Source organism: Rhinolophus sinicus, linkage group LG05 (assembly GCF_036562045.2).
Source record: "Rhinolophus sinicus isolate RSC01 linkage group LG05, ASM3656204v1, whole genome shotgun sequence".
NCBI lineage: Eukaryota > Metazoa > Chordata > Mammalia > Chiroptera > Rhinolophidae > Rhinolophus > Rhinolophus sinicus.
In genome coordinates, this window is record NC_133755.1 from 37,741,774 (window position 1) to 37,768,053 (window position 26,280).

General features: G+C 36.7%; 1 protein-coding gene and 1 long non-coding RNA gene across 4 annotated transcripts in view; one reads left to right on the forward strand and one right to left on the reverse strand.

The window, feature by feature from the left end:
- ACYP2 (acylphosphatase 2) overlaps positions 1 to 26,280 on the forward strand; it is a 109,788-nt gene that overhangs the window by 59,325 nt on the left and 24,183 nt on the right. The gene's annotated exons all lie outside the window — the stretch shown is intronic.
- The window catches only part of LOC109439275 (uncharacterized), a 160,129-nt gene continuing 154,966 nt past the window's right edge, over positions 21,118 to 26,280 (reverse strand). For all 3 annotated transcript variants that reach the window (XR_012496354.1, XR_002136473.2, XR_012496355.1), the window contains exon 4: positions 21,118 to 25,683. This is a non-coding gene — a long non-coding RNA (uncharacterized LOC109439275). The remainder of the gene's footprint in view (positions 25,684 to 26,280) is intronic.

Below are 26,280 nucleotides of genomic sequence, written 5' to 3' on the forward strand. Positions count from 1 at the left end.
TAAAAAGAACCCGTCATATTTTTGACCATTGAAATCACAGAGAAAAGAAAAATATTAAGGGTATTTTAAAAGGTTGGTTACAAACAAACAACTGTAATGACACTTTTTTTTTTCTTTTAATAGATGAGGCATGACAGGACTAGCATCTTCTTTACAGTTGTGTCATGTTTCAGGTTTCTTACATGTTCTTTTTAGGTTCCTGGGACACTGTTATCCCAATGAGGTTCTACTCTGTTGCTTGTTTGTGTTTTTGTTGTGGGACACCAAATCGTTGGGCATCATTTTAAACTTCGTCTTTGTATTCAAAAGTTAAATTTCTAGTAATCTTTATCTTTGATAGTTTTTAAAGGAATTAAGTGAATATTATTTCATACTAATGAGGACCCAGTAACAAAGATTACCCCCAATTAGTGATAATCATTTTTGGCTCTGGAATGCCGTAAGGATTTCTTTTCTATTTCTTTCTTTCTTAGACAAATAATAAAAAAAGCATTCCTTTTCTGAATATACAACAAGAAGGGGAGACATTCTAGAAGATGCCAAGAAGTGCAAGGAAGCTAATCTAGGATTAAAAAGTCTCTGCAGAAAATACAAGGGATGGGGGATAATCTGGTGTTGAATTAAATTCTCTACTGTATTAACTAATGTTTTACTCCAATAGAGTTGCTATTTTGGTGCCTATTTTAACTTAAATATTTAGACAAAATATGGGAAAGCTTGTGAGGAAATGAAGTCTTGTCTAAACATGCTGGTCTTAATTGTTTATGTTTACTGCACAAATCCCAGAGTGGCACCAGTATACTCACTGTTACGTACATTTACATGATGTACCGGATGCTTTGGGGGATGGTAGCCAACCTCACATTCAAAATTCAAAACAAAAAATATTTAAATACCCAAGTGAGTAAAAAGGATTCTCCTGGATTAGTCTGGACCCCTTTTAAAGATGTCGAGCATCTAGAATTTTTGTGGGCATTTGTGAGGCCGCACTTTTCTCTGACAGACAATTGGCTGTGATTACTTTGCAGTAAGAAAGAGCAAAGTAAGGAAGGACAAAGAATTTACAGTACAGAACTTTCAATAATGTGTTGATGTCAGGAAGAGAGTGGAGCCATTTCTGATAAGAAAGAAGTGTTCATTTTGAACAGCTGTGAATGTACTTTCTGTGATCTACTCCTGAAAAGTAACAGCAGGGTAATTCATAGGCTGTGGGTCACAAGATGAGTTTGAGTAATCAATCCCTAAATGAAACCAAAGAGAGGAAAAGTAAATACTGGAAGAGGTGACAGAGTTCAGCTCCAGGAGTGGGACACAGAGTCTTGTACAATTTGATTTTCTTGCCCCAGGTTTAGATTTGGCAGTAGCTACTCCCCTCCTGTAAGCCCTCACCTCTCCCTTACAGTGAATCTACACTTATCAGTAACTATGAAAGCACAGTATAAAAATTATTCCTAAATTAGAGTTTCGGAAATGGCATTGAAAATTATATAGCATTCCTCTACCCAAGCTAACTTTTGGTAGCACATTCATTTTGATGCTTAAAGAAATGTGATGAAATTTTTCTGAGCCTATTTAGAATTTTTATCAGTACGTTTGGATGGAATAATAAAAAGCTGCCCGAGTCTATGGGATTGGGTAAAGAGCTTGTTGTTTTCGTGAAGGTACATATTTTCTGAAGATCTGCCTGCAAGCCATTAGATACAAATGTTGAATGTGAGTTGAATTTGGAAGTTGACTGCTTTGGGTTCCAAACTGGAACATTAGTGTTAGGATATATTCAGTCTTAAATCCAGCCTTAATACTTGTGTGTGTTTAGAGTATCTTTTTTCAAATAATGAGTAACAAATTTTTGTTTTTCTAAAGACAGGTTAGCTAAGTATTAGGTGTTTAGGGATTGGGGTTCTTGTTTAACTTTATTTTGTAATAGTTTGGAGTAAATCACCCTTTTTCTATCTCTCACCTCTTTTACTTATAAAATGTGCACACTAATTCTGACACCCCTGCCTCTGAAGGTGTCACACATGTTATATACTCTTCGTGAGAAAGCGTAAAATATCAGAAATAAGTGGTGATATTATAAGACTTTATCATCCCAAAGTATTGTTATGTGTATGGATCATGGGACCAACATTGCATAGAATAAAAGCAAAATCATGTAAATGAATGCTATATAATTTTATCTTTATTCTTATTCATATTTAATAAATATTCATATTTATTCATATTCCATAAATAAAATAAAAATTCCATAAATATTTGAAACTATGAAAAGGGAACCAAAGGTCCATACATGTCTATTTTCAGATTCCACCTCTCACGTTACAGCTTAAAATTTTCAGGGTTGAGGATCTAAGTGGCTTTGTAGGAATGAACCAGGGCGGTACTCAAAATTACCACCATTTTGACTTGATTTTGCAAAACTTTCAAATCATCTGCTCAGAGAACTAAACCCCAGCTGCTCATAAAGATAAGCCATGATGACAGACTGGCTATAAAAGTAGCATCTCACAGACGTAGAGAAATATGAACAGGTTCAGGTTGGTTGAACAATAGCCTGCCCGTTCCTCTTTGAAAGGAAAGGAAGACAGATGCAAGTAATGAATTTCAGTCCTTTATTACTTTCTTTCGGGAAAGTGATCGCATTTACTATAAATTAGGGAGGAAGACTTTTCGTACAAGTATGGAAGCAAATCAGAAATGCATGGACACGCAATATGGGGAATATAATCAGTAATGTTATAAAGATTATGTAGGGTGTCAGATGGGCACTGGACTTATCAGGGGGATCACGACATAGACTGTGTAGATAAGATAGATGCCTGACCACTGCGCTGTACACCTGAAGCTGATGTAGAATAATATTTAATGTCAACTATAATTAAATATATAGTCACGGGATATAAAGTACAGCATAAGGAATATAGTTAATGGTACTGTAACAGCTATATACGATGTCAGAGGGGTAGTAGACTGGGAGGGGGTTATCACTTTGTGAGGGGTGTAAGTATCTAATCATTATGTTGTTTTATACACTTGAAACTAATAAAACAAAAAAGAAAAAAAATGCCTGGACATGGGATCAGCCAGATCTTCAGCATTAAGCAAGGTCTAAAGATAGTAATGCAGCCTATTATTCTATAGATGGGTAGATAGGAATTATAACAATAGCAAGAGTTAACATTTACGGAGTGTTCATTATTTACTAGACATAGTATTATGTGTTACCTGTAGATTATTTGTAAGGCAGGTGCTGTCTTTCTCTATTTTGGAGATGAAGAAATCAAGGAATACAGAGATTAAGAACCTTACTTAAGGTCATACATAGCTGTGCTACCTTTCAGACCCAGGGAATCTGAATGCAGAAACCACACTCTTAGCCAGTATTTCATACCTCCTCCCATGAATTTGAAAAGTAGATTCATAGTTTACTTGATGTTAATGGGGGAGGGGATGGTATGGACTTGTGGAATGTGGTGCTAACAGAGGCCAAGTTCTAAATTATTTAGGACGTTGCCCAAATAGCAAGGTAATTCTTAAAAAAGAAAAAAGTATCCAACAGGAATTGGGTATTGGGTATTGTTGGAATCTGCCACTAAGTATTAGGGACCCATGGCAAGGAAATTGAGACAGTAAGAAACCCAACCACTGGAAATGTATACAAGGCAAGGCACCCAATCACAGTGGACTAGAATAAAATCAGAGGAACAATAATTCAGGGCAGAGGCAGGAAGATCTTGGCAAAGGATTTCTTACGTTATGTCCCCTGCTGAGGGCTGGTGTTGGCCCCAGAGTCAGTTGCATAGCTGTAAGTCAGGGTTAATTTAATAGATTCAGCTCAGAGAGAAAGAGAAGCAAGGGCACTGAGCCAGGTAGGCCATTACAAATTAACCCAACTGGGTTACAGTTCCAGTCAGGAGGCTAATTTTACTATTTTTACTAACATTATTTTTCCACCATGGCAGCCCCTGCTTCTATGGGAGATGGCATCATGTAACAGTGACATTAGATATCCAAAGACTGTGGAATAGGGAGATGAATTTTCATACCATAATTACAAAACTCAATAGCATCTTTTCACATATATCGTGTGGCCTAATATAAGTTGTTATTTTATTTTTTTTAAAAAACATAGTATGTTATATAATGTATTGATTATGGAGTGCACTAAGCCTTTTGGAATGTTATTAAGGAAGAATAATTAGATATGAAATTGTTTAATTATTCATATCACTTGTTCTGTGTTATAATAGCTTTTAGAGAATATGTATGATTTGGGGAGCTCTTGATTCGTATCCTTAAAAGATAAAACATTCAAGGTAGCAGTACTTAGAATCATTTAAATAGTTTTCATTTGCTAGTCCCACCCTCTCTTCATACAGTGTTTATCCAGTTGCCTCCATTATTTTATCTTATAATAGCTTTAAAGACTATACAATTACCTCTTCTTTCTAAAGCTCATGATTTCCTAAATCTAGTTGTAAGTGCTGTTAAAAATCTCCCCAAAATGTTTTTAAGAACCCAGATTAGTTTCATTCGTGCTAGGAAGCTGTTTTCTAGATGACTGACATAATATAGGGTGGTTTCTATCCCAAAATATTTCTCTTGCTTAATCTGTGCATTTGTCATGTTCTGTCCAGTAAATAGCTTTGTTACTATGAAATGGGTCTGAGATAGAAAAATGCTAACATATAAAAGCACCCAGGACATGCAATTAGTTTCTGTTACGTAAATTCTCTAAATGGAGATAATTTGTGCTCATCTTTGAGTCTCATCTCACTTTAGCAAGTCAACCTGAGATGGAGAATGAGCACAGGTTTGAGGGTGGGATCTGTGAAGGTATCACCATTTAAATGCTGCTCTGTTCACCGCTCTAAATTTTTTTCCTGATGTATCAGTTGGGAATAATACCTATCTTGCAGGGTCCTTATGAAAACCACAAATGTATATAAAGTTGCAAATGTAGGTTTTCAGTAAAAGCTAATTGTTACCACTCATTGGCACCTGAATTTTAAGACTAGCCACTGAAGAGAATTATATCATTTCAAATTACAAGAAAATGCTTTTGATATAAAAGGCTGTTTCCTGCCTCCCTGGGCATTCACATAGCTTGATGCACCATTAGCTGTTGCTATCTGCAGTTGATGATATTATAGCTGCTCTGCCTCTGGCTCTGTGCTAAAAGTGATTTACATACATTATTTCATGTAATTATAACAGCAATCCTTTCAGGAAATTTTGGGTTTCTGACTTCCTACCACAACTTTGAACTATGTGTATTTTCTTTTAGAATATGTATTCTTGACTTTTGTCTGCCTTAATCTATCCACTGTTTGCACTAATTATGATACTTTATGCAGCCAAACTATATTAGTTAGGAGGCTTTGGGATGCAGAGATCAGATAATCAGAACCAATATGGCTCAAAAAATAAAGGGAACATTTTTTTTTTTTTTTTTTCCACTCACTACTGAATAACTCTTCACTAGGCTCTACTTCTCTGTGATTGTTTTCTTCCATGGGTCCCTTCATTGATTAGAAATGGTTGTAGCAGTTCCCGACATGACATCTTTATCTACACTCCCCATAGGAATGGAGAGCTATTCTCCCAGACGTAGCACTTACCAAATAAGATGCATTATTTTCCAGTGAATTAATAAATATGTACACTCGAGTGTTTTTCATAGTGTGAAATTACTGTGATCACACATACAATTTTATTAAATGAGTTTTGCAAAATATTGTGAATGCTTACAAGTACAAAGGCTACATTGCCCGGAACCTGGGTACTGCCTGGTCTATTTTATTTGTGGTTTGAATGGATATCTATTGTGTAGCTACTTAGGGACTCACATGAATACATCAATTTTATGGGCAAAAAGCCTAACTCTGATCTTCTAAATGTCCTTAGTAAATTTCTTTCCCTAAATAAATCATAAATCTACTCGTAATGCGTAGACCTTCACACAACATGCAGTCATTACAGCTACTGCAAGAATCTGTAGTGTAAGTCAAAGCTATTTGGCTGCAGAGACTTGCCTTCCCTTATGGTAAGGTTTGTGCGTCTTGGGTACCACGGTATTTGGCCTGAGGTTGGCATGCCTTTCTGATGTTCATGGACTGTGCTGCTTTTCCAGGAATAACTCAAAGGGATGCTGCCTGAAAGTAAAGATGCCCCACTGTAACAGTTCACTGCCTATACAGAACAAGAATGGCCTCTGTCTTGTTCTTTTAGCCAGCTTAAAAACAGAAATAGAACTGATAAAGTCATCACCTCAGAGCCTCCCCCTATTGCCTGTGGACTGTCCGGTCTAGAATGAAGGTGACGACGGAAATAAATGCTTCCTAGAAAGGTTAAGGAGGACAGCATCGAGCAGCCCACTGCTCCTCCCATTCCTCAGCCCTGAAATAGGATTGTTAGCATCTGGTATGAACTGGAGAGATGTTTGAGGTCGTGCTGTATGTCCCTCTTAGCTCACTGAGCTCATAATGACAGAAACTGCAAGGGGTTGTCTAAGCTACCAAAGCTATAAGGGCACAGTGTTATCGCAGCTGAACTAAAATTTAATATGATTCTTTCTCTACTACCCATGGTGACCTAAAAAGGGGATGGCAGACAGACTAAATAGAGGGGCTCCGTCATGGCTCACCAAAGAGCCAAACATGCTGTTTTCATGGTGGAATAGGGAAGAAGTCACTGGTAAATATTTCTAAATGTCATATATTTACATACAAACTTACTCATTTCTTTGTTTTTAGAACTCATCTCTTGTGAGAACAAAGTACTTTATAAATAATGCCTAAATTTAAAGGATTTATAATAAAAATTGTACATATACTCACCAATTAAAAATGCAGAGTGTTCCCTAGAAGGAAGTGTGACTCCAGTGGTCCACGGGCTGAGAGTTCCATCCTTAGAGATGCAAATTTAAAGCTAAAGGTGTGTTCCTCCCTATGTGACCAAGTGGATGGCTGAGAGGGGTTTGGGGTAACTGTAAGGAAGGCGGGTAGGACGAATGGGTCCACAGGGGTGGCCAGGGAGCGGGAAGGGAACGTCATTATGATCTCAGTGTTGCATTTAGAAACCAAATTTTGGATGAGGATTAAAGTCACAGTCTCTTAACTAAGGAGTGAATGGTAAATAAACTAGATATCAGTTCATTAATTTAGAGTGGAAAATGCACCACCATTCAGGAATCAGGCTGCGTGTGTACTGAAACCTTGGCAAGCACAGAATCAGAAAAGAAAATTGCCCTTTTCCATCAAATTTTTGTGGCCTGGAGAACTCATTCTTCTTTTTCTGACTAATAACTTGAAAAGGTTGTCTCTGACCAGAAATCTATCACACCTAAAGACATCAATAACTTTTTCTCCAAGTTTTCATTTTCCCATTTTGATTGGCCCTCAGAACTTTGTCATTGCAGCATCTCCTGCCTCTTTATACCCATGACAAAATTCCCAGGACTGAGGCTTATATTACAAAGGGTGCAATTTGGAAGAGCAGCTCTCTGATGAGATGAGCAGCCCTGCAGCAGATGAGGTGAGGACCACAGTGATGGAGGAATCAGAAAATCTGGGGGCTAGACCTAGGGCTTCTATTACCTGGCAGTCTGACCTTGAGTATGTTTTTCTGGTTTCAGTGGCTTATACTGCAAAATAAGATCCCTTTCACCTTTGACATGTAACCGAGATTTAGCACTTTATTTTAGTAATTCTAGAAAGAGTTTAGGATGAGGGGATGAATCTCTGTTCTCATCAAGGTTTTTGTACCATTTTATTTTTCTTAGTAACGTCTTCGCTCTTGCAGCCTCTGTTTGTGCTCTTTTTCTCTTCATTTGTCTAGTTGGAGCTTGAGTGCCATTGACATGGTCCAAAGAGTATATTCTTTTCACCTTTGGAGCCAGGAGTTCCAGAGTGAAGCACCCCATCCTCTCTCCAAATGCCTGTGAATAACAAGCGAGGAAAAACACTTTTAAAATTAAGTCCATTCAACTATTAGAAATCCAACTAATCTCTAATTTAGGCATAAAATTGCAAACTATAATATATGCCAGCTGAACCTTATCCAAATTTCCATGGAAATAGCAATCTTATAACAAAGTATATTCTTGGACTATTCTAAAATTTCCCGCTGCTTTAAGTGTGATATTGAACCTAAAAAAGAAATCTAACAAATTGTATTTGAAGTATATACTCAGGTGCTCAGGAGGTAGGCTGAACTTGAAAAAATTCACTGGAAAGATTCAAGGTGCAGTAACACTGGGCTTTCCCTCAAACTTCTTTAGTTGAAACCTTTGATACTGTTGTCTTAGTCTGAAGTCAAACAGTGGAAGAGATTGCTAAGAAGTTTTATTTTTCTCTCTCTATGTGGTAGAGTTTTATCTATGTCTGGAGAAGCAGAGGTAGTCATATTCTTTGGAATGATCAAATAAAGTTCTTGTTCAAGAGATCAGCCATATCCCAATAGTACTAGATTTATTCATCAAATTTGTCACTGTGAAGAGTAGGAAAATGTTTCAGATGAACTGATAGTACATGGGAGAAATTAGCTATGTATCTATAACAGGCCTAATAAAAGTGCAGATGTCCTGACTGCATTGCGTGCATGGTGAAGGTAACAGTAGGTTTGCTCTATTCATAGCATTCAAGTTAATCTGTGCAAACCACTACAGAAATGACTCTCACAGTGCAGTCTGCAGCCGTTACAACATGGCATCAAACAAGATGGAAACAACCAGGCTTGTAAATAGAATTAGTAATCCTGACGTGACCGTGACCATTCTGATATCATGAGATAAAGGGCAGGCTTGTCTTACTCATTTTACCCTGGTGGCATGGTGGTTATTGGTTCCCCCATTAAAATAGAACAATAGGATTATAAATGACAAAATTAACATATATTTGGCACTGTAGGTAAAATAATCTGAAGTTAGCATCCTTTTCTGCAAATTCCTGGATCAGTGGTTTGCAGCCCTAAGTATACATCCTTTCTCACCATTCTAAGAATTTACTTGATATGAATTTATATATTCCCAGTTTGACATTTTCTTAGGAATTTTTTAAATGTATATTTAAAACAATTTTTATGTGGTTGTATTTATCAATTTCTTCATTTACACCTCCAGATTTTAAATAGAAAGTACTCCCCACTCCAAGTTAATAAAAAAATTATTCCTTGTGTTCTTCTAGTATTTTTATGATTTCATTTTTTAAAATTTAAATCTTTGCTCCTTTGGAATTCACCTGGTGTACAACATGAGGCATGAATCCAACTTAATTTTATTTAAAACGTCTCTCCAGTTATCTAAAGACAGTTTTTTGAATTGTCTGTCTTTCCCTCACTGATTTCAGATGCCATGTTTATCATACACCAAATTCTGCATATATTTGGGTCTATTTCTAGACTTCCTGTTCTGTTCCATTTATTCATCTGTCTATTCTGTCATGACGCTTTGATTATTGCTGCTGTATTTTATTTTATAATTAGTATTAGAAATAGTCTCCTCATTTCTATTCTTTTTTTGGAGACCTTGAAATTCTTGTTTTGTATGTTTTTTTAATATGTACTTTCGAATTTGCTTGTCTAATTCTCTCCCCCACTCCTTCCTCCAATTTTAGGCTTTGCTATTGTAATTACAATAAATTTCTAACTTAGGAAGAACTGACACCTCGCTGAGGTTGAGACTTCCTACCTAAGAACTTGGTATGCCGTTTTCTTTGTACAAGTCTTTGTATACTTCACGAATGCTTTAAAATTGTATTCCTAAATCTCACATATTTCTAATATTTTTTCTTAGATATTTCATCTTTGACTATTGCTATTGTAAATGGAATCTTCCTACATTTCATCTTCTAACTTGCTGTGTTTGTTCACCTGAAATTAATTGATATATACATTTTCTTGTTTATAGTACATTTTCAGTTGAATAGCTCAGGTTTTCCATAATGATTACAAATTGTGATAGTTTTATTTCCTTCTCTAAATTTTTGTATCTCTAGTTTCTTTCTCTTATGAATTGTATTGTTTAACATCCAATACTCTTAAACCAAGTTGTGGCAAGTGAGAATGCGTCTTTGTTCCTGATTTTAGTGGGAATGTAGCCTACCATTGCCCCAGTAAGCATGACGGTTGCTTCAGGAACAAGGTGTATTTAATCAAGTTAAGAAGGTATCCATCTATTTTTTCTTGTTGAGTTTAACCATATTTCTAAATAATAGTAAAGCTCCAGGGGTATGTTTCTGCAGCCGTCCTAGAATGGTAGGATCAAAGCTCTAAAAGGAAACTTTAGACTTTCTAGTCTACCTCCCTCCCATCAGGAATAATAAATTCCAGCCACAGGAAGATTGCAGTTCCACCCATAAGGCCCAAAATTATTTTAGAAAACAAGCTGAAAAAAAAAAAAAAAATCACTGTCTCTTAGGTCTCACATCAGTGTTCTTTTGGGTATACAAAACTAACATTGAAAATTTCTTTTACGACTATTTTTCTCTTCCACTGGGTTTTCTCCTTGAGATTTTCCCATTTTTATCCTTCTCTATCACATTTCTGGGACCTCACATGTGCTGCCTGGCTATGCATTCTTCCCCCAGCTGGCCATTGCTGGGGAGCCAAGTTTATCAAAGATTTCTAGACAGTGACATAATCCCTTTTCCACTCCAAAAGACCTCGACCATTTGGTCTTCCTGGACCAAGTGTGATGTCTTCTGCTCGTTATTTCTGGAATTAGAGCAGTTGGAGGCACTGAGCACCTGAAAAATGCGTCAGCTGTGACGGTGCCTGTAGCAAAGCGATGTGAACCAATAGGAGTGTCCTGAGTACCACTGTATCTTATGTTCAATTGTGGGATCGCAAAATAAATTGGGTCATAATATGTTTACAATATTTAAAGGAAAAAATATAAGCAATTACACATTGTTAGTACTGTGCTTCTGATTTTGTACTTACCCTGTGTGTCATAATTTTCATTAATAAACATCAAAATTAGTGTTTTATATGCTAAAAAACTTTGTATGCAAATGGGAAAAAATCTAAGCCATTTAGCAAATTATTTTGAATCATAATTTCCCACTGCACAATAAAAGATCATTTTTCTATCCATATATAGTTAACAGATTTTGGAGTCAGACTTGGGTTTGAATCCTCGCTTTACCACTGCCTGGCTGAGTGACTAGACACAAGTATCATAATTTCAGCGTAGTCTCACTTTCCTCACCTGTAAAATGAGGACAGAAATACCTTGTAGAGCTGTATTAGAGTTACGAGAATATTGCATATAAAGTGCTTCACACAGTGGTAACATGTTTGGCCTTAATAAATCAGAACTATTATTAATATAGCCTATTGTTAAGGGCTATAATAAAGCCTGTTGTTTCACTTAATTTATATGAATTTAGAGATTAAGGAGCAAATATCACAGTTTTGATGCAATTTGAATATATAATTGCACAACAGCTCATTTATCCACATATTCTCTTTTCTGAGAGTTAGAACCAAGGTACTAATAAGGTTTTGGCTGAAGTCTCTGCATTGGCGCTTCTTTCTTAGGAATTATTTGGGCAGCCATGCCAGCTAACACTTGTCTAAAAGCTCACGCCTAAAAATATGTTATTAACTTTTTTATTAGGTTTTTATCAGAGAATTATTGTTTATTGATCATCTGATAAGTAGAATAAAAAGGACTACAAAAGACTAATATGATTTATACTCTACACATGTAGAGCTATAAAGGACTTGGGCATCTTTTATTTACACATTCACTAAATAATTTTGGAGTGTCTATTTTGTGCTAGACTTGATCTGGTATAAGATACAATGCTATGTCCTAGAGATGCATAGATGAAAAGATAGAGTCCTCCTTTGAAGAAGCTTACAGCCTCGTATGGTGTCCAGAAAGGAACTTAAAAGCCACCTCTTATAGTAGTATAAGCCTTCCCTGATACCTCCTACCCTCAGGTGAGGGAAGTAGTCCTCCTATGTGGTCCCATAACACCTTAGGCTTCCACCAATTACAGCATTTTTCACACTGTACATTGTCTCCTGTGCTAGATTATAGGCTACTTGAGGACAGGGACGGTGTTATTGGTCACAGAAAAGAGAACTAAAACCTGATTTCAGCTCTTAACCTAAAATTGAGTGCCAAAGACATGTATAAACTACTAACATATGGAAAGAACTTCTATATAGATTTGCATGATATCAATGCTACAAACCATGCTACAGAAGATCGGAAGTTTCACAGGTTGTTTAGAGGAGATGGCATGGGAATTGAGAAGGAATAATAGGATTTCCATAGGTAAGGAGGTGGGGAAGAGAATCCAAGATGAGCGAACATCATGAGTCAAGACAGGACACTCCGTGGGTTGGTTGAGGAATAAACAGCAAGGAGTGCTAGGAGTGGACTCCAGCAGGAATGTTAGGCAGGGGCTTGCTGTAGCTGACCTTGAATGCAATGAGGGTGTTTGGATTTTCTTCTGCAGGCAGTGGTGCGTTGGCAGTGATATTTGTGTAAAAAGAACTTGTACTTTGTGGACAGTGTGAATCATGGGAACAGAAGTATCCGATTCAGGAAGGGGCAGTATGGAAATTTCCGTAACGTAGACAAGAGATGTGGAGGTGAAAATAGATATGGAAGAGAGTAATTCTGGAAAAATTGTGCAAATAACATGTCAGACCCTGCTCTCAGGTAAGGATCAGACATTCAGTTTCAGAGTCTTTATCTCTAAGGTGATGGCAGAAGCTCTGGCAATGGCTAAGATCACCCAGGAAGAGTACAGGGAAAGCAAGCCAGTGGAGGCCACAGAACCTGGTGGGAAGCTTCTATTTCAGGGGTAGGTAAATCTTCAAATTTAGAAGTGATGTTTCAAACCCGTTATTAAAAAGATGAAGAAACTGTCTATGGAATTAAGTGGTTTGCCTACAATTTATGGCACAGCCCCCTTAAAACCCAGTGCCCCAATTCGTAACTCACTGCACTATTAGTTTAATGCTCTAGACTCTAGTTTAATGTTGAATTTGAAAATCCCACCTACCACTTTTCCTATCCTCATCTATCGTGGTAGGGCAGACTAAACTTGAATATTGGACCCCTTTACATAAATCAAAATATCCTGTATCTCTTATGCTTCTAGCTACCAATAGCAAAGAGAAAATTTTGCCATTGGAAAATACAGGGCAAGCCATCTATATGGACACCATTTAAAATTATAATGTGCATTTAGAATTGATAGTAGGAATTGTAAAAACCCCAGGTAATTAAATGTACCTTATGTTTCAAAGGCAATAAGTTAACCTTATACATTGTTTTTATATCCTTTATGTAAAAAACAAAAAACAAAAACACCATGCATTTTCAACACTGAATTATCCTTATTATCCCCAAATAGCTTGTTATATACGGAAATGGAAATATTCTGCTCAAATAAGCCAAACCTAATGATTTCATTACAGTTTTAGAGAAGATTTTGTTATTAGTATTGCAGTCTTCAATGGCATGTGGCAGAGGTGTGGTTTGAAATTCTGTTTTAAAATCTTAATTATCAAGTAAAATATTTACATGTCAATGAGGGAGGCCTGAAAAGAAAAAATATGAAACTTTGATAGACCATATTAAAAAGCAAGTACTATATATCATGGGGCCCATCCTCAGAATATAGCATTATCTTTGCTGAACAACAGAACTAAACAATGTGTGGATATTATAATTTATTTGGCTGGAAGAACTGAGCTTTGAAAGTGAACCCTCACAAACCATGATTAATGAACTGTTTATAACTGAAAAGGTCTGATAAAGGTCAGTTGATAAGATGAGCGGGAACACTATGTACTAAAAGTTGATGGCCCATACCTAGATAACTGAACCTTTTTTTTTTATTCTTAGAAAATGGATTTTAGCCATTTGAATGTGGCGTAGTAAATGATCCTATTAGAATTAACAGGTATGGGCTCATGGCTACCCAAAAGAGTTCTGAAATGTACTTGAAATGGGCTAATCATTTTCTAGCTTAGAGGTTCCAGAAAAATGATGGGTTTTTTGTTGTTAAGTTTTTCTTTACTTACTTTGGGTTTTTTAAAAATTTTTGTTTTTCTCAAGCAAGCCTATTTTAGTAATATATAATATACATGTTGAAGTGTTTCACACTTCACTCAATCGAGTTTCACAAATTGAATATCCCCATGTATCCAGCATCCAGATCAAGACACAGAACATATTCATATTCCCTCTCTAGTAAGTAGGTCCCCATCCCCGTCCCCAAACTGTTGGGAGACAATTTTCATGGGTCTCTGATGTTTCTGCACAACTAACAAGCAGAGACAATTCTTTGTTCAAAATATATTTTCAAGGATATCTGTGAGTAGCCTTGGAAGACAGAAATAGTGTTTCCCTCCAGAGCACAGGGCAGGTTTTGTTTATCGCCTTGAGAAAAAGATTGTCTCTCTTACGGAGCAAAGTACAGGTTTACTTACTGTTTAGTATAATAATGTCTCCCTTACTTCCCATTATAAAAGATTCAGGTTCCCCAAACTCTGGGTTCCTCTCCTATAATGCCACCCACTGTGTGTGCAGGTGTCACCTAGCTGTCTTCATATTGTGGAATTAGGGCTCAAGAAGCTGGTGCAAATACTAACACTGGCTGTTGTGTTGTAAGATCCTTTGTCTCTGACGCAGAATCCATGAAGTAGGCAAGCTAACTTGTTAGTTCGTAAGTAGGGTAAAATCTCACATCCTTCCCTGTTTTTGATAGTAATCACTATTCTGACTTCTACCACCATAAATTAGTTTTAGCTGTTCCTAAACTTCACATATTAATAGAATTATAAAGCATGTACTCTTTCATCGGACTTCTCTCATCCAACATCATGTTTGTGCGATTCATTCATATTACCGCATGTAGGCGTAGTATTTCTCATAGTATTCCAATGTGTGAATAATTAAAAACTTGTTCATTTTTCAACTAGTGATGGATAGTGGGGCAGTTCCCAATGTTACGTATTAGAATTGTGCTGTTAAGAATGTTTTTGTGCATGTTTTTGTGAATATATGTATGCATTTATATTGGGAATATTCCCAGAGCTGGATCAGAGAGTGTGCACAGATACTGCCAAACAATTTTCTAAAGTATTTGTACCAAGTTACTCTCTCACCAGTGTGTGAACATTCTGGTTATTTTCTATCTTTTTAGTTTTGTTTTTTTCAGGCTGACATCCTTTTATTTTACCATCATGCATATAAGGAAAGATATATGGCAGTGGTATACTTCCAGATTTACAGAGCAATGTCACAAGTATTTTTTCTGTTTAGGAAAAGAGATAGATCAATTACTAAGTTGTTACCAGGATAAATTGTCAAGAAAATCAGAGCCACAAATTTTTTGTAGGTTATTTTTCCATGAAGACAAATTCCAAAGTCTTCAGAGTCTAACAAGACCAGGTTATTCAAATTATGTTTCTAAAGGTACAGTTTTAAAAGAAACAAGTTGAAAACTGTTATGAATGTGTGCAAAGTCTATATTATATGGAAAAATGACTTGAATGACTTGATATTCTTCCAAATATTCCTAATTGGAAGCAAAAGAAAATCTATACAGCAGAATCTTCCCATTAAGCGGGAACAGAGACGGTAACAGGATTTTACCAAACACTAGTGAAATTAAGGGCACGGTGTCAATCTTCCATATAATTAAGGTCATATGAAAACAAGAGAGAAAACATCCAAAGCTGCCTTATTTCTGTAAAGAACCCTTCTCTAGGTAATATAGTTAACATTTCAACCACCTTCAGTTCTCCCATCCCAATCCTGAGAAAAGTATTTCTCCTCCCTTACCACTGACAAAGTATCCCTTCCCTGCAGGCTCTCAGTTGACCCATAAGGCTTCCTGAGTGACTGTGGTAATAGCGGTGGTGAGGGGTTGAGGTCTTTTATGGGAAGAATAGAAAGGTCTTTTATGTGCTGGCAGGAAATCTGGGTCCATCCCCAGTTCCGGACAGCCTTGTTTATCAAAAACCAGAAAATGGAGCTGACAGTGGACTGGAAAAGATTCATCCAGCAGGCACTAGCTGAAAGGTGGGGGTGGGGGTGGGCACGCCAGTCGCAGGCAGCAACAGGAGACCAGAGGAGCAGGAAGAGCAGTGGAGTTGCATACATCACACACCGAGGGGCCCACTGCTGTCTCCCTTCACTTTATTAACACCCAGCAGTTGTCCACAGGCCATGTGCAGAGTGGGGTGTGTAAAACCGCTCTTAAATGTAGCTAGAAATCCAGGTGGTAGTAACCAGAGGCCCTGGGAACAAACAGCGTCCAAGCAGTGCAGATGAAGGCAGTGTAATATGCAGCATCATTTGTTTGGCTCTGAAGAGTGTGACCCAAGGCCATGCATCATGTGATGTCCAGGCAGAACGACATGAAGACCATGTGGAAATGGGTGGAGGAGCAGGGCCACGAAAGTCTTAATCTTGAAGTTGCGTGAACGGAAAGGTTTGAAGGGAGGGAGGGTGCAGAAACAGCACAGAAAAACTCGAAGGTATACTCAGTGCTGTTGCCAAAGTACAGGTCCCACAGGAGGTGGGAGGGGACCTTGTGGGGGAGTATTCCCAAGGGCACACGTTAACCAGACTGAAACCCAAAGGGCCTGGGGATCGCCACTGGCTTCCTTATCTGGCGAGGGCCCCTTCACGTAGTAGGTCAACAAATATGTATCGTGTGTCTGTGGCATGCCTGGCACTGTTCTAGGCACTTAGGATGTACTGGTGGGCAGAACAAAGATTTCTTCCCTCTTGGAGTTTCTAGCAGAGGAGAAAGACAATAAATAATAACAATAACAAGTAAACATTAAAACATATTAGAAAGTGATAAGTGCTATGAAAAAAACAAAAGGTAGAGTTGAGTAAGTAGACTGAGAGTTCTGGGGGTAAAGAGTAGGGAACAGATTGTAGTTTTAAATAGAGTGATCAGAGGAAGCCTTCTTAAAAAGGTAAGTTTGGGGCTAAGGTTCACAGAAGATGAGGAGTTAGCTAGATATTCTGGAGAAGAACATTCTAGGAAGAGAGAAGAGCTAAGCAGAGGTCCTATGACGGGCATGCCGAGGGTGTTCAGGGAACAGCAAGGAGATAGGTGGTACTGGAGCAGAGTGAATGAGAGTGGCCAAATCAATAGGGTCTTATGTGATATTGTGAGAAGTTTGGCTCTTATTTGTAGTGAAATGGGAAACCATTACAGGATTTTGGTCAGAGGATTCAAAATCTGATTTATGTTTTACATGGATCACCCTGGCTCCTGGGTGAAGAACAGGTGGGGTGGGGGAGGGAGCAGATGGGGCAAAGGTAGATATAGGGAGGTCTTTTAGGAGGCTATCAAAGTAATCCTGGTGAAAGATGCTGTTTCTCAGACCCGGTGGTACCAATGATGGATATAGTATGATGGTAGAGCCAACATGATTTCATGATAGATTAGATATGGGGTATAAGAGGAAGCCAGAAGTCAAGGAGGACTCCATGGATTTTGACCTGAGCAGCTGGTAGGATGGAGTTGCCAGAAACAGATGGGAAGGTTGTGATGGAGCATATCTTTGCAGGAAAACCAGAAGTTTGCTTTTGGACATGTTAAGTTCGAGATAACTGTTGGACAACAGAGTTGAGATACTAAAGAGGCAAAAATGAATATGAGACCCGGTATTTTATATCATATCATATCATATCATATCATATATCATATTATATCATATCATATCATACCCAGTCTTATAGTAAAATAAGACCTGGTCTTATATTAATTTTTGCTTCAAAAGACGCATTAGAGCTGATTGTCTGGCTAGGTCTTATTTTTGAAGAAACACGGTATATGTGTATATATATATATAAAACTGATAAAAAATAAGGAGCATATGTTTTTTAAAATTGGAAAATAAGTAGTGGCAATATCTGAGTTCAGTGAGAAATGTTATTTTTGGGGGGGGGATCTGCCATTCTGATTGTGTCCTAGAGTATGGACTAGAAACTACTGAAAAGAGCAAAATGTGATTTTAACCTGGGGCTTGAAACAATCTGGCTATTAAAAAAAAAAAAAAATTTAAGGGAAAATAAAGAGAGCTAATATAAAATCTCTCAAATACCTAGTTAACCAGAGGCAGAAACAGAGACTTTTGAAAAGAGAGAAAGGGAAGGGGGAGGGAGAGAAAGAGAAAGAAAAAGGAAAGAAAGGAAAAAAAGTACTCTTTTGAGGAAGAGTACAATTTAGCCACAAATCTGCATATCATAAAATTGTGAAGTGTTTAAATTCTCTGGGAACCAGAAATAGCATAGTGTTTTAAAAGATAAAGTTAATAAAAGGTGAATAAAGAGAGACTGTGAATTGTATAGTCTTATTTTCCTTTGACTCCTCAGATGTTACTCAGTTCTTACTTGTTTCAAAAGGCATCTCTAACTCTTGACTTAAATTCTTAAAACAAGTGTGTTTGTTTAGTGATTTAGCACACAGAGCTATTGTTCATCAGACCAGGCCACCTCATTTATAAAGCTGAGGGCCTTAATGAAATGTTACTTTCTTAAGACTGGAAAGAATGTTGGTAGACAGAAGGAGATGTCTACTTTGTTAATTTCCTCTGTTTCCCATAGAAAGCCCATTAAACTGTTTGGAAAGGGAATAGTAAAAAAAAAAAAAAAAAAAAATAGAAAAGAGAGAGAGAAAGAAAAGAAAAAAAAAAAAAGACTTTGAGGAATTAACCAAGTAGCTTTACAGCTGCAGTCATCTCTATTGCCACTTAGAAATAGTATATAAATATAGCGAAGTGGACAGAAAATATTTGAGTTACCATGGTGTGGGTAATGATTTACCCTGGGAAAGTTAGTAACTACGATTTGTTCATTTTCTGCTAGTATAGCACTCATAACAAATACACATGATGGTCCTAATGAAACTAAGAGGCTAAAGATCTGGGTAGGGTGCTGGCGGGGCAGACTGGCCCCAAGGTGGTAGAGCGAGAAGGCAGGGGTGACCCAAATCATCCAGGGATACACAGAGCTGTTATATAAAAATATAGTATAAAACATTATGTAAAATATATTTATAATATCTAAATGGTATACACAATCCTAGTGTAACTGAGATAAAATTATTAAACATAATGAAATTGATACTATATCAAATGAATAAAATTTAATTAGTCATGAAAAATTAAAATAGTGTTGGATCTTTTAAAAAATAGTATGCTCTTAAAAAAGAAAGTGCATTGATGGTGTCATCATTGCAATAGGAGTGTATTTTTTGCAAATGTTTACAGCTGCTTTAAAAACTCTTTCAAACACTATAGTAGTGACAGAATGGTGAACAGAGTTTTGCCCTCATTTCTAGTATTTTCTTCTCCGCTGTCACTTTAAAATAATCTCTTTTTGATCATTTGTTTTTCTTTAGAAACAGCAATATTCTTGCGTTTGGCACATTACATCCTCATTGCACACTAGGAGCTAGGTACTATCATTAGTCCCATTTTCCAGATTTGAAAACTGAGGCACAGAAATAGTAAGTAACTTGCTCATGAGCATATACTAAATGACAAAGTCAAGAAATGAACTCAGGCAGTCAGGCCCCAACGCCCTTCATCATAAACACTGCAGCATACACTGAGCTTTTCTCAGGCTCAATTTTCTTATCTATAAAATAGGGTCAATAATTCTTATCTCTTGTGGTGGTTGACAAATAAGATATGGAGTTCGGACCGGGAAGGCTGGATGTTGTCTTTATCTGTTTCTGTATTATTTGATTTGTTATAATGTACGTGAATTATTCATGCATTTTTTAATCAACCAAAAAAATTAAGGCCCAGAAGATTGCCTGGCACAAAGAGGCACCTAATAAAGATGTTATTATGTCTGAAAGCAATGTCAGAGTTTCCATTTGACGCACTAGGGATTTGTCAACTCCGGAAGCTTGGGTGTGAAGAGAAGAAATAAGACAGGGCAATAACTAGAGGTGAATTCGGGTTAGAGGTTTTTACTTTCCAATGAGGGGGGCTTGTACATCCTAATGTGAAGGGTGGAAACCAGTGGGAGGGAGAATGAATGGTTTAGGCAAGTGGGAATTAACCAATGGAACAGAGTCCCAAGAAATTGGCCGGGGGGGTTGGAGGGGATGCGGGTGGGAGGGGTGGCTGGGAGGGGCAGGAGGGATAGTGCTAGAACCCTGAATGAATGACTTATTTTGGAGAAGGTTAATAGTGACTTAATTGTTCATGTATAAGCCCCATTTGATAAGCTCACTGAGGTAATAAAATATTAAAATCATTTTGGAAAATGAGAAAGGAGTTAAAAGAACTCCATGGTTATCTTTATCTACCTTCTTCTGGGGGATGTGAGAATAGGTTTTCTGAAGAGGAGCCCTCAGTTTATTTTTCCATTTATGGGTTACAATGGTAAGATGATTGTTGGCAAAAGAACATCTATTTAAGCAGCTTCTCTTGGTGTAGATCAGAGGGGTACCAAGAGGAGTTATTTCTGCAGCTGCGAAAAAGGTTCAGAGCTGTCTTCCTGGAATCGGCTCTCATTTCAGAGTCTAAAATAGATTTGAAACACTGTGGTGTTTGGGAATCAGGGCCCTATTCATCCTGAGCACATCTGTTGGTAGCTGTTGAAATTCAGATAAATTCAAATAAAGTCCAAGTAATGCTCATATTACACTTATGGCTTTCAAGGAGTGTTTAAAAAACACAAATATAGAAAACTCCAGTCACTGACAGTGCCTAAGACACAATATAGAAAGCATTAGCTTTCTGCCAACCATAGTTACTTTGAACCACAATGTTTAATTCTTTTTAAATGCCTTCCTCCCTACCTGAACTTTTCAACTAAGATTCATTTTCATTTCAAAAGTTTACATATGAACTATATCAAATAGTTGTATATTTTGATTTTAATCATTCTGCAGCCTTCAGTAATTGAAATGAGATTGTTGGACTAGTAAAGTCAAAAAGCCAGGATTGAATCAGTGTGTTTTCCTTTGTCTTTTCTCCCATTTTAGTGAATGAAAAATTTCATTGAGGTGCTGCAATTCAGGACTTTGGTCTATTTACACACAATACCTTTCTACATAGCGTTCAAGGCATCTTTAAAAAGGCAAACGCAGGACAGAAAAATAAGGGGACTTTCCTTTTATTAATGTATTACTTTTTTACTTAAGTATAGTTGGCATACAATATTATATTAGCTATATTAGTTTACGTGTACAATCGGGTGATTCAACATTTTTATACCTTACAATGTGATCACTCCACTAATTCTAGTAATTATCTGTCGCCATGCAAACTTATCACAATATTATTGACTGTATTTCCCTTCAACCCCCCTGTCTCCCCACGCTTTCTGGAACCATCCATTTGGTCTGTTTCTATGAGTCTGTTTTTCTTTTGTTTGTTTGTTTTGCTTTTTTTAGATTCCACATATGTGAGATCATATGGTATTTGTCTTTTTCTCTGACTTATTTCACTTAACATAACACTCTAGGTCTATCTGTGTTATGGCAAATGGCAAGATTTCATTCTTTTTTTTATTGCTGTGTGATAATTCTATTGCATATATATATACATCAAATCTTTATCCATTCATCTCTCATTGGGCTTGGTTCCATATCTTGACTATTGTAAATAATGCTGCAATAAATATAGGGGTGCATTTATCTTTTCAAATTAGTGTTTTCACATACTTTGGATAACCCAGAAGTGGAATTGTGGGGTCTCATGGTAGATCTATTTTAGTTTTTTTGAGGAACCTCCATACTATTCTCTGTAGTGGCTGCAACAATTTGCAATCCCACTAACAATGCATGAAGGTTCTCTTTTTCCATATTCTGGCTAACACTTGCTATTTATTGACTTCTTGATAATAGCCATTCTGACAGGTGTGAGGTGATAGCTCATTGTGGTTTTGATTTGCGTTTCCCTGATGACTAGTGATGTTGAGCAACTTTTCATGTATCTGTTGGCCACCTGTCCTCTTTGAAGAAATGTCTTTTCATGTCCTCTGCCCATTTTTTTTGATCAGATTGCTAATTTTCTGTTATTGAGTTGTATGAGTTTTTAAAATATATTTTGGATATTAACCCTTTAAGGGATATATCATTTGTGAATATATCCTCCTACTCAGTGGGTGTGCTCTTTGTTTTGTTGATGGTTTCCTTCAGTGTGGAGAAGCTTTTTAGTTTAATGAAGTCCCATTTGTTAATTTTTGCTATTGTTTCCCTTGCTCAAGGGGACATGTCCAAAGATATGTTACTCAGACTGATGTCAAATAGTTTACCACCTATGTTTTCTTCTAGGAGTTTTATGGTTTCAGGCCTTACATTTAAGTCTTTATCCCATTTTGAGTTTATTTTTGTATATGGTGTAAGAGAGTGGTCCACTTTCATTTCTTTGCATACATCTGTCCAGTTTTCCCAGCACCATTTGTTGAAGAGACTGTCATTATGCCATTGTATAGTCTTTCCTCCTTTGTTGTAGATTAGCTGACCGTACAGGCGTGGGTTTATTTCTGGGCTTTGTGTTCTCATCCATTGATCAATGTGTTCATTTTTGTGCCAGTAACATGCTTTTTTGATTACTGTAGTCTTGTAGTATAAATTGATATCAGGTAGCATGATACCTCTAACTTTGTTCTTTCTCAAATTTGCTTTGGCTATTCAGGGCCTTTTGTGGGGGTCCATATACATTATTATTTGTTCTAATTCTTTGAAAAATGCCATTGGCATTTTGGTAGGGATTGCATAACATCTGTAGATTGCTTTGGGTAGTATGGACATTTTAATGATTTTAATTCTTCCTCTCTATGAGCATAGTATATGCTTCCATTTACTTGTGCCATCTTCAATTTCTCCAATGTCTTACAGTTTCCAGATTACAGGTTCTTTCACCTTCTTGGTTAAATTTATTCCTAGGTATTTTATTCTTTTAAATGCAATTGTAAACAGGATTTTCCTTAATTTCTCCTTCTGATTGTTACTAGTGTATAGAAATGTGATAGGTTTCTACATATTAATTTTGTATCCTGCTACTTTACTGAATTATTTTATTCTATTAATTTTTTGGTGGATTCTTCAGGGTAATCTAAATTATGCCTTTATATGGGAAGCAGTCAAGGAGAAGAAAAAGGATACCAAAAGAAATTAAAATATATTGGGAGTTACAAGAAGGAAATTCACATGTAAAAAAATGAAGACATTTGTCTAACCCTAGGCAAACTTTTAAAACAAGTATTATGGTAAAACAAATGGAACATCAGGAAAGAGGAAGACAAACGTGGTATCAACAGCCCTGAACAAGGCTCTGTAGAAAAAAGGTGTGGCAAACATCATATACACTTGCTTCTCAAGGTGTTGTTCTTGCATTCTCCAGCACCTTTGGTAAACGTGTGCTTTCTGTAAAGTTCTGGTGTGATAAAAGATCCTTACTCTAGGAAACCTAATAACTGACCATTTGACACTAATATTCCTGCTTCCTTCTAATTCTTTGCTTTCATCTAAATGTTGGGAAAAAAACAACACTAGGTTTTAGAATCTAGAATGTTTAACAACTAGTATTTTTCAACTACTAGTATAGCTGTTTCCTGCTTCCTTCCCAATTTTATTTACAGAAAAAATATTCTCAATGATTCCACTGTTCTATCTCAATAGTGATTTTCATTTTTGTGTTTTTCAATGTGCACAATAAGTGGAATTATTATTGGGCTCCCCTCCACCATTAAATAAAAACATTTTTTCCAGTATTCATAATTATAATTCTAATGGCTATATAATAGTCTATTGAGTTGATATAGTGTAGTTTATATTGGACCTTTTGTTTGTTTCCAGTTTTTTGCTAGTATAAATATCCTTCGAAGAACTTATTAATGTATATAATTTACTTGCATTTCTTCGTAGGTGAATTTTATGTTTATATCCTTTGAGCATTTATCTCTTGAAGTTTTAATATTTTTGAAGACTTGAATAAGTTTTTTAATATGTTATATATACTAAATTTTCAATCATGATAATATAAATGTTTCCCAATTGTGTTTTTCTTCTTTTAGTTTTGTTAGTTTATAATTTTTCCCTTGATGTATTTGAGCCATTTGTATTTTCCTTTGTGATTTCCATTATTGCCAAAAGCTTTTCAAATATACTGTCCCTCTAAAGATTTCATAAATATTTGATTCTTTTTTTCTCCAAGCTTGCTAAGAATTAAAACATATATTTAACTCTTTAATCCACTAAGGGCTTACTCTGGTATGCAGTATAAGAACTGACCTAAATCATTTTCTGTTGTGTTTGTTAGGCAGTTATCCTGGCAATTATTGAAGTATAATTAGGCAATTATTAAATAATTATTATTTTTCCCTAACTTTATGATACTTATATAATACCTTAATTTCTGTATGTCCCACACTGCTTTATTCTAACAATTTACTTTATATTTTAGGATATCCTAGGAACTGCTGCAGCATGATTTCTTTGTTAGTGTAGAATTTTAACAAACAGTAAATAACCTCAGTTGGTGAAATTTGTGCTCCTATAAAATAACATGGTATATACCTCAATTTGTTCATCTTGTTTTATATATTCCAATACAGTTTTGTGGTTTCTTATATACGGCTCACAAAATTCTTCATAATTTTCTTTATAAATGTCATAGACAATTCTGTTAAGTTTATTCCACCCCCTTTTTTGTTTTGTTTTGTTTTTTGCAATTTCGAATGGAATTTCTTCTCTTTTTCTTGTATTATTGAGCTGGTAGTTACCACGATAAAGGAAGCCCCAAATTATGGTAAATTCATTATAAACCTGGTCACTCTGGTAAACTAATATAGGCTAATAATTTAAACATGTTTGTTAAGATTTATAGACATGCAGTGCTTTCTGCAAACTACCATAGTTTTCTCTCACCCTTGAATGTGTCATTCCATGGCACAAAGGGAATACCTACTAAGTGGCAGGTGCCATTATTTGTGTATTAAAAAGGGCGTTAGGCTGGAGAGTCAGGAAACTTGCATCCTTCTTTCAGTTCCTCAGCTAAGAAAGCCGTCTATGAAATACCTTCTCTGGGTGAGGTACCATACTAGGCACTGAACACAGGCCGTCTTGCCAGGGCTTAGAGTAAGCCCTGGGTATATATATTATAAAGACCGTAGGTGAGGAAACAGTTCAGCAAGTATGGTGGGGCGCAGCTGGCCCATACACCTTCTGAAGCAGCAGCAACGAATGGACACCCAAAGTGCTTCCCTGTGGCAGTCTGAGTATGAAAGGCCGTGGAACTGTGGCTCTGGAGTCCTAGCCCTGACAGGTTTGTGACTCCGTGAGAGCTGCACTGACCACTGGACTTTGTCCAAGGGCCTGTGAGGAGCTAGGGAGGCATCGAGAAGCTGCGTCAGATCACTTTTATCCTTATCTTGTACGCATGCTTTATACTTCCTGCTTCTGGATCACAGTAAATCTAGTGAAAGCAGACCTGAAGGGAGTCGGCTTTCATTCTCTGAGCCTTTTAACCCAGATCAGTCCTTTGACGTCTGGCTTAGCTCAGTGGGTTAAATAATTTGTCCAAGATCATATAAATAGTGAGTGATGGAGTAAGCGGCTTGCCCGACAGCCAGTGGTCTTTCCATTCTCCCAGTGATGTCTGCGCCAGCGCTGTGGTTTGTGCTGGTCGGTTCACCTCTCTGTGCTGTAATTCGTTCATCTGTACAATGAAAAAATAGATAAATGATCCAGTTTTGACAGGCTGACTCTTTGTTGAATGCACATTATACACTTTTTTTTTTCTTCAAGATTGAAAATTCCTTAAAGACAGAGAGTGTACTTTCCACATTCTTGAATTACTCATATTGCTTTCCACATTAACAAGTACTCAATAAATATTTGTTCATACAAATGAATGAATGAATGAATGAATGAATGAATGAACGAGTGAAACAAAGCAAATAGTCTTAATGCTTTTTCACAAGAGATTTTTCAATGCTAGAACACAAGTTCCTGTGGGGGCCCCTAAAATCTCACCGGTTCACATTTCAACTGTGGAATCTTTTATAAAGACTGCATTTGTCTGTGAGCCTTTGCACAAGAAGATACTTAGCAAGGGTCAGCTTGTTTTCATCCGAAAAGAACAAAGAATTGAGGTTAGGAAAGCAGGAAGCCTAGAAAGGATCAAGGAGGGAGCTGTGGTAGGTAGACTTCTAACAAAGCTGTTGGGGCTATTTTTTTTCTTTGTGCTGCTGTTATAGCAACAAAATGACAAAACTGACTATTCAAATTTAATAAAACTAGAGCCTGTCCAAAC